The sequence below is a fragment of the Anabrus simplex genome, chromosome 1, assembly GCF_040414725.1.
Source record: "Anabrus simplex isolate iqAnaSimp1 chromosome 1, ASM4041472v1, whole genome shotgun sequence".
NCBI classification, from domain to species: domain Eukaryota; kingdom Metazoa; phylum Arthropoda; class Insecta; order Orthoptera; family Tettigoniidae; genus Anabrus; species Anabrus simplex.
This window is the reverse complement of record NC_090265.1, coordinates 392384164-392398016: the sequence shown is the minus strand read 5'-3', so window position 1 is coordinate 392398016 and position 13853 is coordinate 392384164. Positions and strand designations below refer to the sequence as shown.

The following is a 13853-nucleotide window of genomic DNA, read 5'->3' as shown; positions in this document are numbered from 1 at the left end:
ATAGATGTGAAAATTGGTATTTAGAATCTCCTTTAAAAATAAAGAAACGCGTGTATTTTGTTTTCGGAAAATCCTACTAGGAAGGGTGGAAAAGGTTGATAAAGGGGTCGAATGCCTATCATGAGTCTACTTATATTTCAGAACCTGAAGATATTACAGACCTGAAAATTGGTGTTTGGAATCTCCTTTAAAAATTAAGAAACACGTATTTTTTGTTTTTGGAAAATCTAATTAATGGGGGTGAAAAGGGGGTGATTTTTTAACATGAGTATATCTACATCTCAAAACTTTTAAAGTTTATAGATGTTAAAATTGGTATTTAGAATCTCCTTTAAAAGTAAAGAAACATGTATTCTTTTGTTTTCGGAAAATTCCAATAGGAAGGGTGTAAAAGGGTGAATAATGGGTTGAATGCCTTTAATGAGGCTACTTATATTTCACAACCTGAAGATATTACAGACCTGAAAATTGGTATTTGGGATCTACTTTAAAAGTAAAGAAAATTTTCGTTTTTGGAAAATGCAAATATTGGGGGATGAAAAGGAGGGGTGTGAATTTTTTTGAAATGAGTGTGTCTACATCTTAAAACTTTAAAATTTACAGATGTAAAAATTGGTAGTTAGAATCTCCTCTAAAAATAAAGGAACACGTATTTTTTTGTTTCCTCTAAATACCAATGGGTAAAAGGGTGAAAAATTTGTTGAATGCCTTTAATGAGGATACATATATCTCACAAACGAAAGATATTAGAGAACTGAAAATTTGTATATGGGTTCTCCTTTAAAAATGAAGAAACACGCATTTTTTAGTTTTTAGCAAATCCAATTAATGGCGGTTAAACAGGAGTGACAAATTGGGGTGAATTTTTTGAAAGACTATGTCTACAGAATATCTTGGAAACGTAAAATGTTACAGACATAAAAAGTGGGTGTTTGGAATCTCCTTTAAAGGTAAAGAAACATAGGTGATTTGTTTTTGGAAAAACTCCACTTAAGGGGAACTCAAAAGGGGTGAAATTTTAAAATGAGAATTTTTACAGTATATCTAAAAAACTTAACATGTTACAGAAGTGAAAAATGGTATCTTTATCTCTATTGAACATAAAGAAACGTGTATTTTTAGTTTTCGCAAATACCACTTTGGTGGTGGTGGGGGTGGGGGGTAAAGTGACTGAAAATGGTGTTGAATTCTTTTAATTAGTCTACTGATATCTCAAAAATGAAGATGTTACAGACGTGAAATTTGATATATGCAATCTCCTTTAAAAGTAAAGGAACACGTATTCTCGGAAAATCCAATGAAGGTGGGGGGGGGGGGGGTGAAAGAATTGAAAAATTGACATAATTGTATGAGAATACATACATCTAATAAAAACTAAAGTTGTTACAGACGTGAAAATTCGTATTTGGATCTCCTTTAAGAACAAAAAAACGCGTTTTGGGGGAACCCATCTTGGAAGGAGGGAGTGTAAAGGAGTTGAATTCTTTTCATGAGGACACATAAATCAAAAACTGAAGAAGTTAGAGTCGTGATAATTGGTATTTAGAAGACCCTTTACTATTAAAGAAACAAGTATTTTTTGCGAGAAAATTCACTTGGGGGGGGGGGGGTAGTGTGAAATGAAGTGAAAAAAGTAAATTTTTTTTTTTTTTGCTAGGGGCTTTACGTCGCACCGACACAGCTAGGTCTTATGACGACGATGGGATAGGCAAGGTCTAGGAGTTGGAAGGAAGCGGCCGTGGCCTTAATTAAGGTACAGCCCCAGCATTTGCCTGGTGTGAAAATGGGAAACCACGGAAAACCATTTTCTGGGCTGCCGATAGTGGGATTCGAACCTACTATCTCCCGGATGCAAGCTCACAGCCGCGCGCCTCTACACGCACGGCCAAAAATTATTTTTATGGGGATACTTATATCTCAAAATTGAAGGTAATAGACGTGAACATTGGTGTTTGCAATCTCCCTTAAACATAAAGAAACAAGCCTTCTTTTAATATTTTTTTGGGGGAGAGGGTGGCGGTAAATAAACTTAACGGCGGTGGGGGGTAGAACGAGGTGAGACCAACTGATTTTACTGTTCTTAATGGTTTTATAAGGATCCTCCGTTGCTCAGGCGGCAGCGCGCCGGCCTCTCACAGCTGGGTTCCGTGGTTCAAATCCCGGTCACTCCATGTGACATTCGTGCTGGACAAAACGGAGGCGGGACAGGTTTTTCTCCGGATACCCCGGTTTTCCCTGTCATCAGCCATTCCAGCAACACATAATAATAATAATAATAATAATAATAATAATGTTCCGGACCGTCGTCAAATATGCGGACCGCGCTGGAAACGGCTCGTGGACGGGTAATGACTAAGAATGCAGTCCGGCCGCGGGTTCAGTGCCGCCAAGGCACCCAATATGACACCACGCCGGATCTCCTGAAGGATTTTATCCATATTTAAAAAGTTATAGGAAAAGATGGCAAAGATTTACGGACCCAACTGACCGGGAGGAATACCTGAGCCTAGCCCGGGAAGTACGAAATCGATTGCTGGAAAGGAAGATTGAAAAATGGGAGGAAACGTGCCGTAATCTAATAGAAAACGAGTCAGATCGGGAATTTTGGTGGATTCTCGCAGAAAACGAGTCAGATCGCGAATTTCGGCGGATTATATATCTAAGACAATAAACATTCAATGATAAATTTCAGTACAATACCGTAGCGAAGCACGGGTATCTTGCTAGTACAGTATATATATATATTTATTCACATATTGAAAATAATCAATTTCACTGATTTCATTACATTTAAAAATAAATCGTAAGTCTGAATGTGTAAAATACGTGTTTCTTTTGTGGGGTACTCAGTGCTGTGGTGTACGGTTCCAGGGTTCGTTTTATCAGAATATGCCATATCTACATGACTGTAGTTTTCTACAACCTACTAGTGTGAGCAGGGATATTTAGCATTGGCAACTTTAAAAACAAAAAGAAATGAGAGGGACTACTTATTGTGGATCAAGAATAATAGATGTATTTGTCTACATCTCCACTCTTGAGTACCTAGAAGCACTCAAAATTGTAAAATGAGCCTTGTGCCTCATCAGCCCCATCACTATTCTTCAGTAACATGTGAAGATATTTACCATGCTAAAAAGAAAATTTAAAAAAAGTTCTGTCAAAATTGCATGCTGAATAAAACTTCCACTCTTATCAATTTAAGAACCCTCAGGAATTGATTGAATAAAGCATCAGCATACAATTCCTTAACTCATATCTTCACTCATTTTCAGGTTGTCCCAAGAAAACATTTTAAGTAAAGCCATACTTTAAGAAGAGCAAAGGATATTTAAAGGAAAGTACTAAACCAAATGTCTGTTTCACTTGGTTTCTGTAACAAATCAGAGCTCATACAAATATAATGAAGGACTTTATTAGTTCTTAATCATAAGTTAGCCTCTTCCAAGACTGCAGGTCTGATACTAGTCAAGGTCAATGGAGTTATGAAGACAGGAAAATCTCTAAGCACACCATGCTGTTCATGTTAGCATCAAAAAGAATCCTGCTGAACTCAATAAGGGAGCATTCAGCAAAATTATTTCAGCATTCTGATCCATCTAACAAGTATTTTGTTTCACTATTATAGGAATGCTAATTGTAGGCAATTACAGCAGAATGACCTGTAAGCCAGAAGTGAACAATGAAACTGGCGTATATGTCGCCCAAGGGGTATCAATTCAAAGGCGTTGCATTTACGCAGCAGAGGCTATATCATATTATTATTATTATTATTATTATTATTATTATTATTACAGATTATCACCCTAAAATTAAAAATGGTATACCAGCCTACAGTAATAACATTTGTTGACATTAAGAAGCTAGGCCTATGTGACTATATACATAGTCAGTCCGTCTATCCATCCATCATTATAGAACATTATACCTTTCAGGGTTTAGTCTGCAAGCCTCTGTGAATTTACTAAACATCGCCACAATCCTCTATTTGCAACTAGTGCTGTGGCCTTATTTAGTTTTATACCTCTTATCTTTAAATCGTTAGAAACCGAGTCTAACCATCGTCGTCTTGGTCTCCCTCTACTTCTCTTACCCTCCATAACAGAGTCCATTATTCTCCTAGGTAACCTATCCTCCTCCATTCGCCTCACATGACCCCACCACCGAAGCCGGTTTATGCATACAGCTTCAACCATCGAGTTCATTCCTAACTTAGCCTTAATCTCCTCATTCCGAGTACCCTCCTGCCATTGTTACCACCTGTTTGTACCAGCAATCATTCTCGCTACTTTCATGTCTGTTACTTCTAACTTACGAGTAAGATATCCTGAGTTCACTCAGCTTTCACTCCCATAAAGCAAAGTAGGTCTGAGAACGACCGATGTAAAGATAGTTTTATCTGGGAGCTGACTTCCTTCTTACAGAATACTGTGGATCGCAACTGCAAGCTCACTGCATTAGCTTTACTACACCTTGATTCAATCTCACTTACTATATTACCATCCTGGGAGAACACACATCCTAAATACTTGAAATTATCTACCTGTCCAGCTTTGTATCACCAATCTGACATTCAATTCTCTTGGATTTCTTACCTGCTGGCATCAATTTAGTGTTTGAAAGGCTCATTTTCATACCATACTCATTGCACCTATTTTCAAGTTCCAAGATATTGGACTGCAGGCTTTCGGCACAATCTGCCATTAAGACCAAGTCGTCAGCATAGGCCAGACTGCTTATTACATTTCCACCTAACTGAATTCCTCCCTGCCACTTTATACCTGTCAGCAGATGATCCAAGCAAACTACGAACAACAAAGGTGAAAGATTACAGCCTTGTCTAACCCCTGTAAGTATCCTAAACCAAGAACTCATTCTACTATCAATTCAAACATCAAATTTTTTGTTTTGCCTTCCAAATTTCCTTCCACTTGTTGCAGTTTTAATTTTAAACTCTGCAGCTACCAAATGGTGATCACTTCCAATATTTGCTCCTCTTATTTCTCACATGAGTCAGTGATCTTCAAAACTTTCTACTTATGGCAATGTGGTCCATCTAGTTTTCTGTAACATGATCTGACAATACCCATGTAATCTTATGGCACTGTTTACGTGGAAATACAGTGCTAACCACTACCAGATCATGGCCGACACAGAAATCAACGAAGTTCCCCATTTTCATTTGAGTCACCAACTCCATGCAATCCCATAACTAGTTCCAGGTTGTCATTTTTAGACCCAAATCTAGCATCACAATAATAATATCCCATTTTTCCACTCTCTTAATAGTCTTGTTTCACTGGCAGTAAAATTTTTCATTTTCTTTTATCTCTGACATGTCTGTGGGAGCATAACACCGAATAACCATAGCATTGTGAACACAGGTCCTGAACCAAGCTGTCATCAGTCTCTCCGAGATTTGTTTCCAACAGCCCTCTTTGAGAATTTACTCAATAACAATCCTACTCCCTCTCTACATTCAGCATCTTCTGCTGATTGCTCAGAGCAAAAGAATGTGCTCCTGTTAAGAGTCAGAATTTTTCCAATGTCTGGCCACCATACTTCACTTAACCCAAGGATGTAGCCTGCAGCAATCTTATCTCGGTGGTGGGGCTACCACCTCAAGCCTCAAAGCCTGGCATTTTCGGGCTTGTCTCCCTTAGCCTAATTGAAGATTCCTCTTTGCCACAAGGCAGAGGTTTCCCCTCTTCATTTAACTCCAAGAGAACAGGGTTGGCTTGTCCGCCAGCTTTACCATTCTCAAAGTCTCCTCCTCTGCTACACCTGCCATTTAGGACTTCACCAGAATCCCATTAGCCATCACTTTTTAGGGTTCCTTTGGGGCCTTCTCAGCTACTACAGCAGTCATGGGACACACAAGGTCACCGGTGTATATCACCCCCACAGGCAATCCTCTACTTCATAACTCTGGAGGTGTACCCTAATTAAGATCACGATAGCTTCCTTCCCAATCCTAGACCTTTCCTATCCCATCTTTCATGACATGGACGAGGGGTTGGACTTTTGGAGACATACAGACAATGAACACACCTGGAATTTCCTCTAGATGTGTTGTGTACCAACCTTTCATACCACCTAAAGCATTTCTTACTATTAGTAAATACTCAGTACAATTCAGGAATAGATTATGAGTAGATGTGAAGAAAGTAGGTACATTTAACACAATATGGTAGGTTACCAATACTGACAATTTCCTAGTTAAGTTGTAATATTTATTATTATTATTATTATTATTATTATTATTATTATTATTATTATTATTATTATTTGTGCTTCTTTGTTAATGGGACAATAAAAGGAGTAATCTAAAGATTTTTATTTTTTCATGAAATATTCCTCCCTCTTTTATCAGTTTAATGACAATGTTATTTTATATTTGCATAACTCACTGTGAAGGAAACATGGGCCTTCTGTTGAAATACAAATTGCAACATGATTTTATTTTTCATATACTAAAAAGGTGCATTTTGAGCCATTTGGTGATGAAGAAGGGTACCACCACAGAGCAAGCTGGCCATGCAATTTGGGTCACATAGTTGTAAGCTTGTTTTTTGGGAGATGGTGGTTTTGAACTCCTTGTCAAGCAGGCCTGAAGAAACCTTTCTATCGTTTCCCATTTGTGTACCAGCCTTTCATATCACCTAAAGCACTCCTTACCATTACTGAACGCTCAGTACAATGCAGGAATAGATCATATGTAGATGTGAAGAAAGTAGGTACATTTAACACAAAAATGGTGGAGACGTACTTTAATTCTTGTCACAATTGCTTCCTTCCCAATCCTATCCCATCGTTGCCATAAGGCCTCCCTGTGTTGGTGAGTTGTAAAACAAATAGGAATAAGGATACCATTTCAATGGTAAAATTGAATTATAATGCCGGACTGAGAGGATCAGACGATAAAACACAGTCGTTCTGAGCCAAGGTGGTGGTCATCATCATCAGTCATTCTACTTACTGCTGAGCATTGTGACCCCCTTTTTTTTGCTCCCTTAATACTGCATCCTTAACAAGACATCATTACCAGAGCAGCCTTCAGATCTTTGTAGTATAAGGTGAGGAGGAAGGTTGGTAACGTTCTTTAATTGATTGAACCATCTACTTGCTGTTCAATCTCAAGTTCTTCTGCCTTTTACTGTGCCTTGCAAAATAGTACTTTCTAAAATTTGCCCATCCCTCCTAACAAATGTGCCTAAGAAATCAGAGATAGTATTTGAAGAGGCTCTAGAATGTCAGCCCCATGTCGGTAGATTACGGGCATGAACAAGAACTCCTGTGAAACGAAGTTCTGGCATCTTGATGTTTCTGAAAATTGTTAAAGTGGTTGGTAGGATGTAAAATCAACGGCATTATTTTTGGATTCAAACCGTCAGGTATTACAAGAACAGTTATGGTTGTTTGTGGTTTACATCTGAGGAAGTAGAGGAACTTCTTTGCAAATATTAAGTTTTCTTGCTTGTCTTATTTCAAATGGCTTAAACTCAAAAGATTATAAGTCTAATATAGTAAAAGTCTGAAAGTAACCTGTGATAATCAACGTCCTGTGACCAAAATCAGGATCAGGAAGACCAAGAAAATCAAATCATTCAAATAAATGAATGAGCAGATTTGTGGCAAAATTGACTGATGACATACCAGTTGACAAAATCCATGCAAAAAATCAAGAAGCTTTTAACCAACAAAGGGGTGCTGATGATTACTGTTTTAAAAGGTAGTAAAACTAGGTAACCACACTCTATCAAGGTTAACCAGAGGAGAAATGGAATAGGTCTGATACTTAGAAAAATGAAGATATTGGTAAAAGAGAGGGAACGAGAGAGAAGGGCCATGAATAACCAACCAGGTAGCATCTTGGCGGTCTAAATACTTCAACAGAGCCTAAGGCCTAAAACATATTGGAGTTGTTCATCTCGCTATGTGGCGATGCAGGAACAAACCAATGGTAGCAAATGAGTGGAAACATGTTGGAGCTGCATACCTCGCCACGCACCTCGCCATTCACCAGGAATCAAATAGATTTGATACTTCATGATGCAGCTGGCTGGAACTAGCATTGTGACTGGTTGTCACAATGTCACTTCATCGTCCCCTCTATGCGATGACTCATTGCTGTGACACTGATGGTCATATTATGTTGTAGCATTGTATCCAAGGATAAGAGGCGATTAATAAGCAAAACTTTCTGTAAAACTGCTGAATGAAATTAGCGTCACAAACCACAATAACAGATGCATTCTAGATAAATATTGAAAAGAGGTTGCAGCCAGTTGTAGCGCCAAGGTAACAATGATAAATAGTTCTCTATACTGGCTTGCATTCATTTCATTCTGTTTGTTCAGGCATAAAATTAAGGAAAAATGAAATGAGAAACTGAGTGAAAATGCAAATTAAAAGTAATATAATTTAATTATAAGCTGTAATAACCCACTATACCCTGTAATTTCCACAACAGATGCATCAAGCTTTTTCAAAATAATGAAATAATTAATGGCTTACAAATTTGGTCTTAGTGATAATGCTGAACATGGAATTCTTTTTTTCTTTTTGCTAACGGCTTTATGTCGCACCGACACAGATAGGTCTTATGGCGATGATGGGATAGGAGAGGCCTAGGAGTTGGAAGGAAGCAGCCATGGCCTTAATTAACGTACAGCCCCAGCATTTGCCTGGCGTGAAAATGGGAAACCACGGAAAACCATCATCAGGGCTGCCGACAGTGGGATTCGAACCCACTATCTCCCGATGCAAGCTCACAGCCACGCGCACCTAATCGCACGGCCAACTCGCCCGGTATGGAAAATTTTAAACGGCTGCAAAAGTATATTTAGAACTTTAATGAAAATTGCACCAGATTATTGTAACTTTTACAAAACTGAAGACAATAAATGAATAACCTGAATACATTTACTGACAATTCTGTAATAATTTAGAGTTCTAACGCATTACACCTCTTTCAAGGTTATAACCTTCATTATTGGTTCCGTATTGAATTAAAATTACACATAAAATAAAGTACAAAGTTTTAATCCACCTACTCAATACATTTACAGTAATTGCGATGTTTATAAGAACATTACAATATATTACGAGGTACTAGTTTCGACCCTGTGTGGGTCATCATCAGCCTAGCCAAGATGCATATGGATATGCCAAAGTCCTAAAGCAGAATTACACGGTGAAATGAAATATAAAAGAATGAACTGAATATGTGATGGGAAGATGTACATATAAAATGGTGAACCAATGAACTGTTACAAATATGATGTTGTTATGCTTATCAGTGACAAATAAAATTTTGGATTTATGTCATATACAATTAAACTATAAGAATATTTATCATACAATTATTGCAAAATGAATAAAATAAGCTATGTTGGCGAACACTCTAAAATTGCACATTTAAAAATGTAATATGTCGGTTTTAAAGCAAAATCCAAATGCTTCTATTGAGTTTCTAGAATTCGGAATGTGTCTCTGGTGGAGATATAAAGTTCAACATTGGCGCAGAGGGAATCTTTCTTGCATAATGTCCAATAAATCCAAAACAGAAGTTAAATGTTGATAGGATTGTTCGACATTCTTGTAATATAATGAATCTTGCTGTGCTTATAACTTGTAAGTATGAATCTGGGTCTTCCTACTGCCAGAGCTCTCCCTAAGATGCATAAGGCCGGTGTTCCAATTAGACTAATCATTAATTTTAGACTGAGTCCATTGTAAAAAACATCGCAATTTATCCAAAGGTTCTTAAGAAATAACTACCAATTCTTACCTAAGAAGTCCATTAAAAACACATATGAATTAATAGACAAACTAAACAAGTTCAGCACGCAACCCGATTATTCACTTCATTCTTTTGATATTATAAACATGTACCCCAGCATCCAAATTTCCAAGTTAATTCCCATCACTGAAAATAATCTGAACAAAAATAGTCATTTGAGTAAACTAGAAATTCAAGACTTTATTACGTTGCTAAAATTGGTTGTAAACAATAACTTTCTCACGTTCAATGACATCATCTACCAACAGAACGGTCTGACAATGGGTTCACCGGCCTCAGGTATTCTTGCAGAAATTTATCTTGACTTCCTTGAAAACACTAAAATCAACAACAATTTTGATAATATCTTCTTCTGGGCTAGGTATGTTGATGATGTTTTAGTAATTATAAATGAAAAATTAGTAGACGCCCATACCACCCTTCAGGCACTAAATAACACCGACTCTCATATCAAATTTACCCTTGAATCAGAAACAGATCAAAAGATCAACGTTCTAGACCTTACCATTATTAGACATCCGGATTCTTTAACCTATCAAATTTATAGAAAACCCACCCAAACCGCAGTTACTATTTGTCAAGATTCAGCTCACCCCTAACCTCTCAAAAGAGCAACATATAATAGCCTAGTTCACCGAACATTCAATATACCCATGACTAAGAAAGACCTCTCAACTGAATTGAATACTATTCATAGCATAGCAAGATTCAATGGCTTCAGCAGCCACTTCATAGAAAGTATTATCAATAAACATAAATTCTGTCCTAAAACAACACTTAAAAAAGAACTACCCAAATACGAATTCTTTTCTACTTTCACTTTTAATAACGAAATTCATAAAATCACTAATATTTTCAAGAGAAAAGGCGTAAAAATAGCATTCAAAACCAATAACAACAGTACACACATTCTACATAACACATCACACATTAATAAAGTCAACAAGTATGCAAAATCAGGTGTTTATAGGCTTAAATGCAACTCCTGCACTAAAATTTCTTATGTAAGGCAAACTGGTAGAATCTTTAATATAAGATACTTGGAACACATCAATGCAGTCAAATATAACAGATTTTCAGCTATCGGCCAACATATGGTCGATTATAATAATAAATTTACGAACATTGAATTAGACATGGATATCCTTGAAATAGTTAACAAAGGCCCTCTACTTAATATAATTGGGAATTTTTATATACATTTGGACCAGTACTTTAACGCAAACTACAACCTTAACGAAATCACGGAAAAGTCTAATATTTTTCGATTTATTCATTACTTATTTCAGAAAAAGCAAGTTAGTAGACCAAAATTCTTTCTTTAAGTCAATCAAAGGTCCTCCGCCAATACAAACACCGCCATTTTCCCTCCCGCCGGCTTCGCCTTAAACCACTCCCCATTTCCCCGCCCCTCCCATTACACATCATTCTCTGGTTGCTTCTCCCCTCACTAACTTCTTCCCTTCCTGTTCCACGCCATTCTCAATCTCTTAGTTGCACTTCATCGGGAAGATTGTTCACATTGCGCGCAAGGTGAGTGCTCGTTAAGTTCTTTTTTTGCCATTCCTGTCTTTTCACAATATATCTCGCGTTAATTCTTACTTTTTCTTCATCAGGTTCAATTGGTTCCTACTTGAATTGGGAGTATTCCTCATACCACAGTAAGATTCATTACATTACAAGAATGTCGAACAATCCTAGCAACATTTAACTTCTGTTCTGGATTTATTGGACATTATGCAAGAAAGATTCCCTCTGCGCCAATGTTGAACTTTATATTTCCACCAGAAGACACATTCCGAATTCTAGAAACTCAATAGAAGCATTTGGATTTTGCTTTAAAACCGACATATTACATTTTTAAACGTGCAATTTTAGAGTGTTCGCCAAGATAGTTTATTTTATTCATTTTGCAATAATTGTGTGATAAATATTCTTATAGTTTAATTGTATGTGACATAAATCCAAAATTTTTATTTGTCACTGATAAGCATAACAACATCATATCTGTAACAGTTCATTGGTTCACCATTTTATATGTACATCATTCCATCACATATTCAGTTCATTCTTTTATATTTCATTCCACCGTGTAATTCTGCTTTAGGACTTAGGCATATCCATATGCATCTTGGCTAGGCTGATGATGACCCACACAGGGTCAAAACTAGTACCTCGTAATATATTGTAATGTTCTTATGAACATCGCAATTACTGTAAATGTATTGAGTAGGTGGGTTAAACCTTTGTACTTTATTTTATGTGTTACACCACTTTGCCTTTAAATCTTTGTAATTCAGTGCTATGCTCTTGCAGATTGTAAATAAATAAAAATAAATAAATGCAGTAAATAAATAATAAAATACTTTCTAAACACATTCCTTACTGCAATAGTGAGAAGCAGGTCAGAGTCAGCAGTATCTGAAATATTCTTCAAAATGCACCTTATTCATAGTCTACTGATGGTAGTACCGATAACGATTGAAAATTGTATCTAATACAGAAAGCCTGTTCCAATAACAGCCAGAAGAGCAACAAAATTGCTATAACTGAAGCAAGAGTGAATTTTAAACAATGTTAACAATAATTTGCTGTATTAAGGATTTTAACAATGATATCTTAGGGTGAAACTTGAAGCCATTCAGTAGGCAAAGTTTAATGCAAAATTACCCTTCATCTCAAAATTTTGAGTTAAAAAAAGGATTAATGAAGTGCTAGAATAGGAGGAGCTCTTGTTTTCAACCAATGGATGAAATTATGGCAATGTGAATGTCAGCCCTCTTGAAGCACCATTTGGTATTTCCTGGAAGGAATGAGCAAGTCAGGCTTGGGAGGTACCAGCTGGCTTACGGGAATGTGAAGACTTGTCTTCTATATCTCCAGTTTATAAATTTCATATTCGCTATTCCGTATAACACCCATATCCTACAATAACCTTGAAAGGAAATGATTCTGGTTCTGCCTTGTTCAGTATCAATCAGATTCTTAAAACTTGTAACTTATTATTCATATTTAAAAATTATAAAATTTTCGTACATATTTCATCCCAGGAATGGTCACTGGCAAATCCTCTTCACTCACGAAAAACCATTGATTGTGGAAGAAAAATGTAAGTGGAAAAATTATAAGAAGCCACAGCTCACAGCTGGCTGTTTGAGAAAATTCCTATGCTGGAAAAAGGGCAATGTCTAGTTTAAGTGATGATTTAGAAGGGAGTGGTCACGATATTTTGAACATCGAGTGAGTGGCTGGACGGTTTGGGTCACGTAGCTGTCAGCTTGCATTTGGGAGATAATGAGTTCAAACCCCACTGTTGGCAGCCCTGAACACAGTTTTCCATGGTTTCCCATTTTCACACCAGGCAAATGCAGGGGCTGTACCTTAATCAAGACTATGGTTAATTTTTCCCAATCCTAGCCGATCGTTGCCATAAGACCTATCTGTGTCAATGTAAAAGAAAAATAATGGAACGACTGTGATGAAGGCATGAGTCCGATAAAAGAGATTGTAGAAAGAATCCGAGAACTGACTGCTACAGTAGGCTCTAAAGGGAGCTTCGGCAGATTTCATGTGCCAGCATTATGGTTTGTGGTTCTAGAACTGCTCTCTTCAACCATCTAAGAACCCATAATCGGCAACATTGATGCATTCAAAAGACGATGATGACAGTAGTGGTGGTAGTGGTGGTGGTGGTGGTGGTGGTGGTGGTGGTGGTGGTGGTGGTGGTGGTGGTGTTGAGTGTTGTACAAGGCTGTTGCACACTTGAATTTTTGTGAACAGGAAGTCAAAACATGAGCAATTTACCGGTAATTACCACAAGCATTTTAGAGCAAAATGTGAAGCCTTTAAGCACCACTTGGTGAAAAAATATAGAATATTACAATTAGACATTGTGTTTAAGCAAATTAAATTGAGAGTTTCCCCTTTTCAATACTTATTTGGCCTACGGGACCAGCGGGGAGGTCAGTACTTAATATATTTCAACATTCCACAACACAATAACAAAGTTTCTTCACATGAAAACAAAACTATTCTTTTCCATTTCTTC

At 37.1% G+C, this 13853-nt stretch overlaps 1 protein-coding gene across 4 annotated transcripts in view; it reads right to left on the bottom strand.

The window, feature by feature from the left end:
* Positions 1 to 13853, bottom strand: part of LOC136856828 (protein abrupt) — a 248091-nt gene that overhangs the window by 36783 nt on the left and 197455 nt on the right. The window lies entirely within an intron of this gene.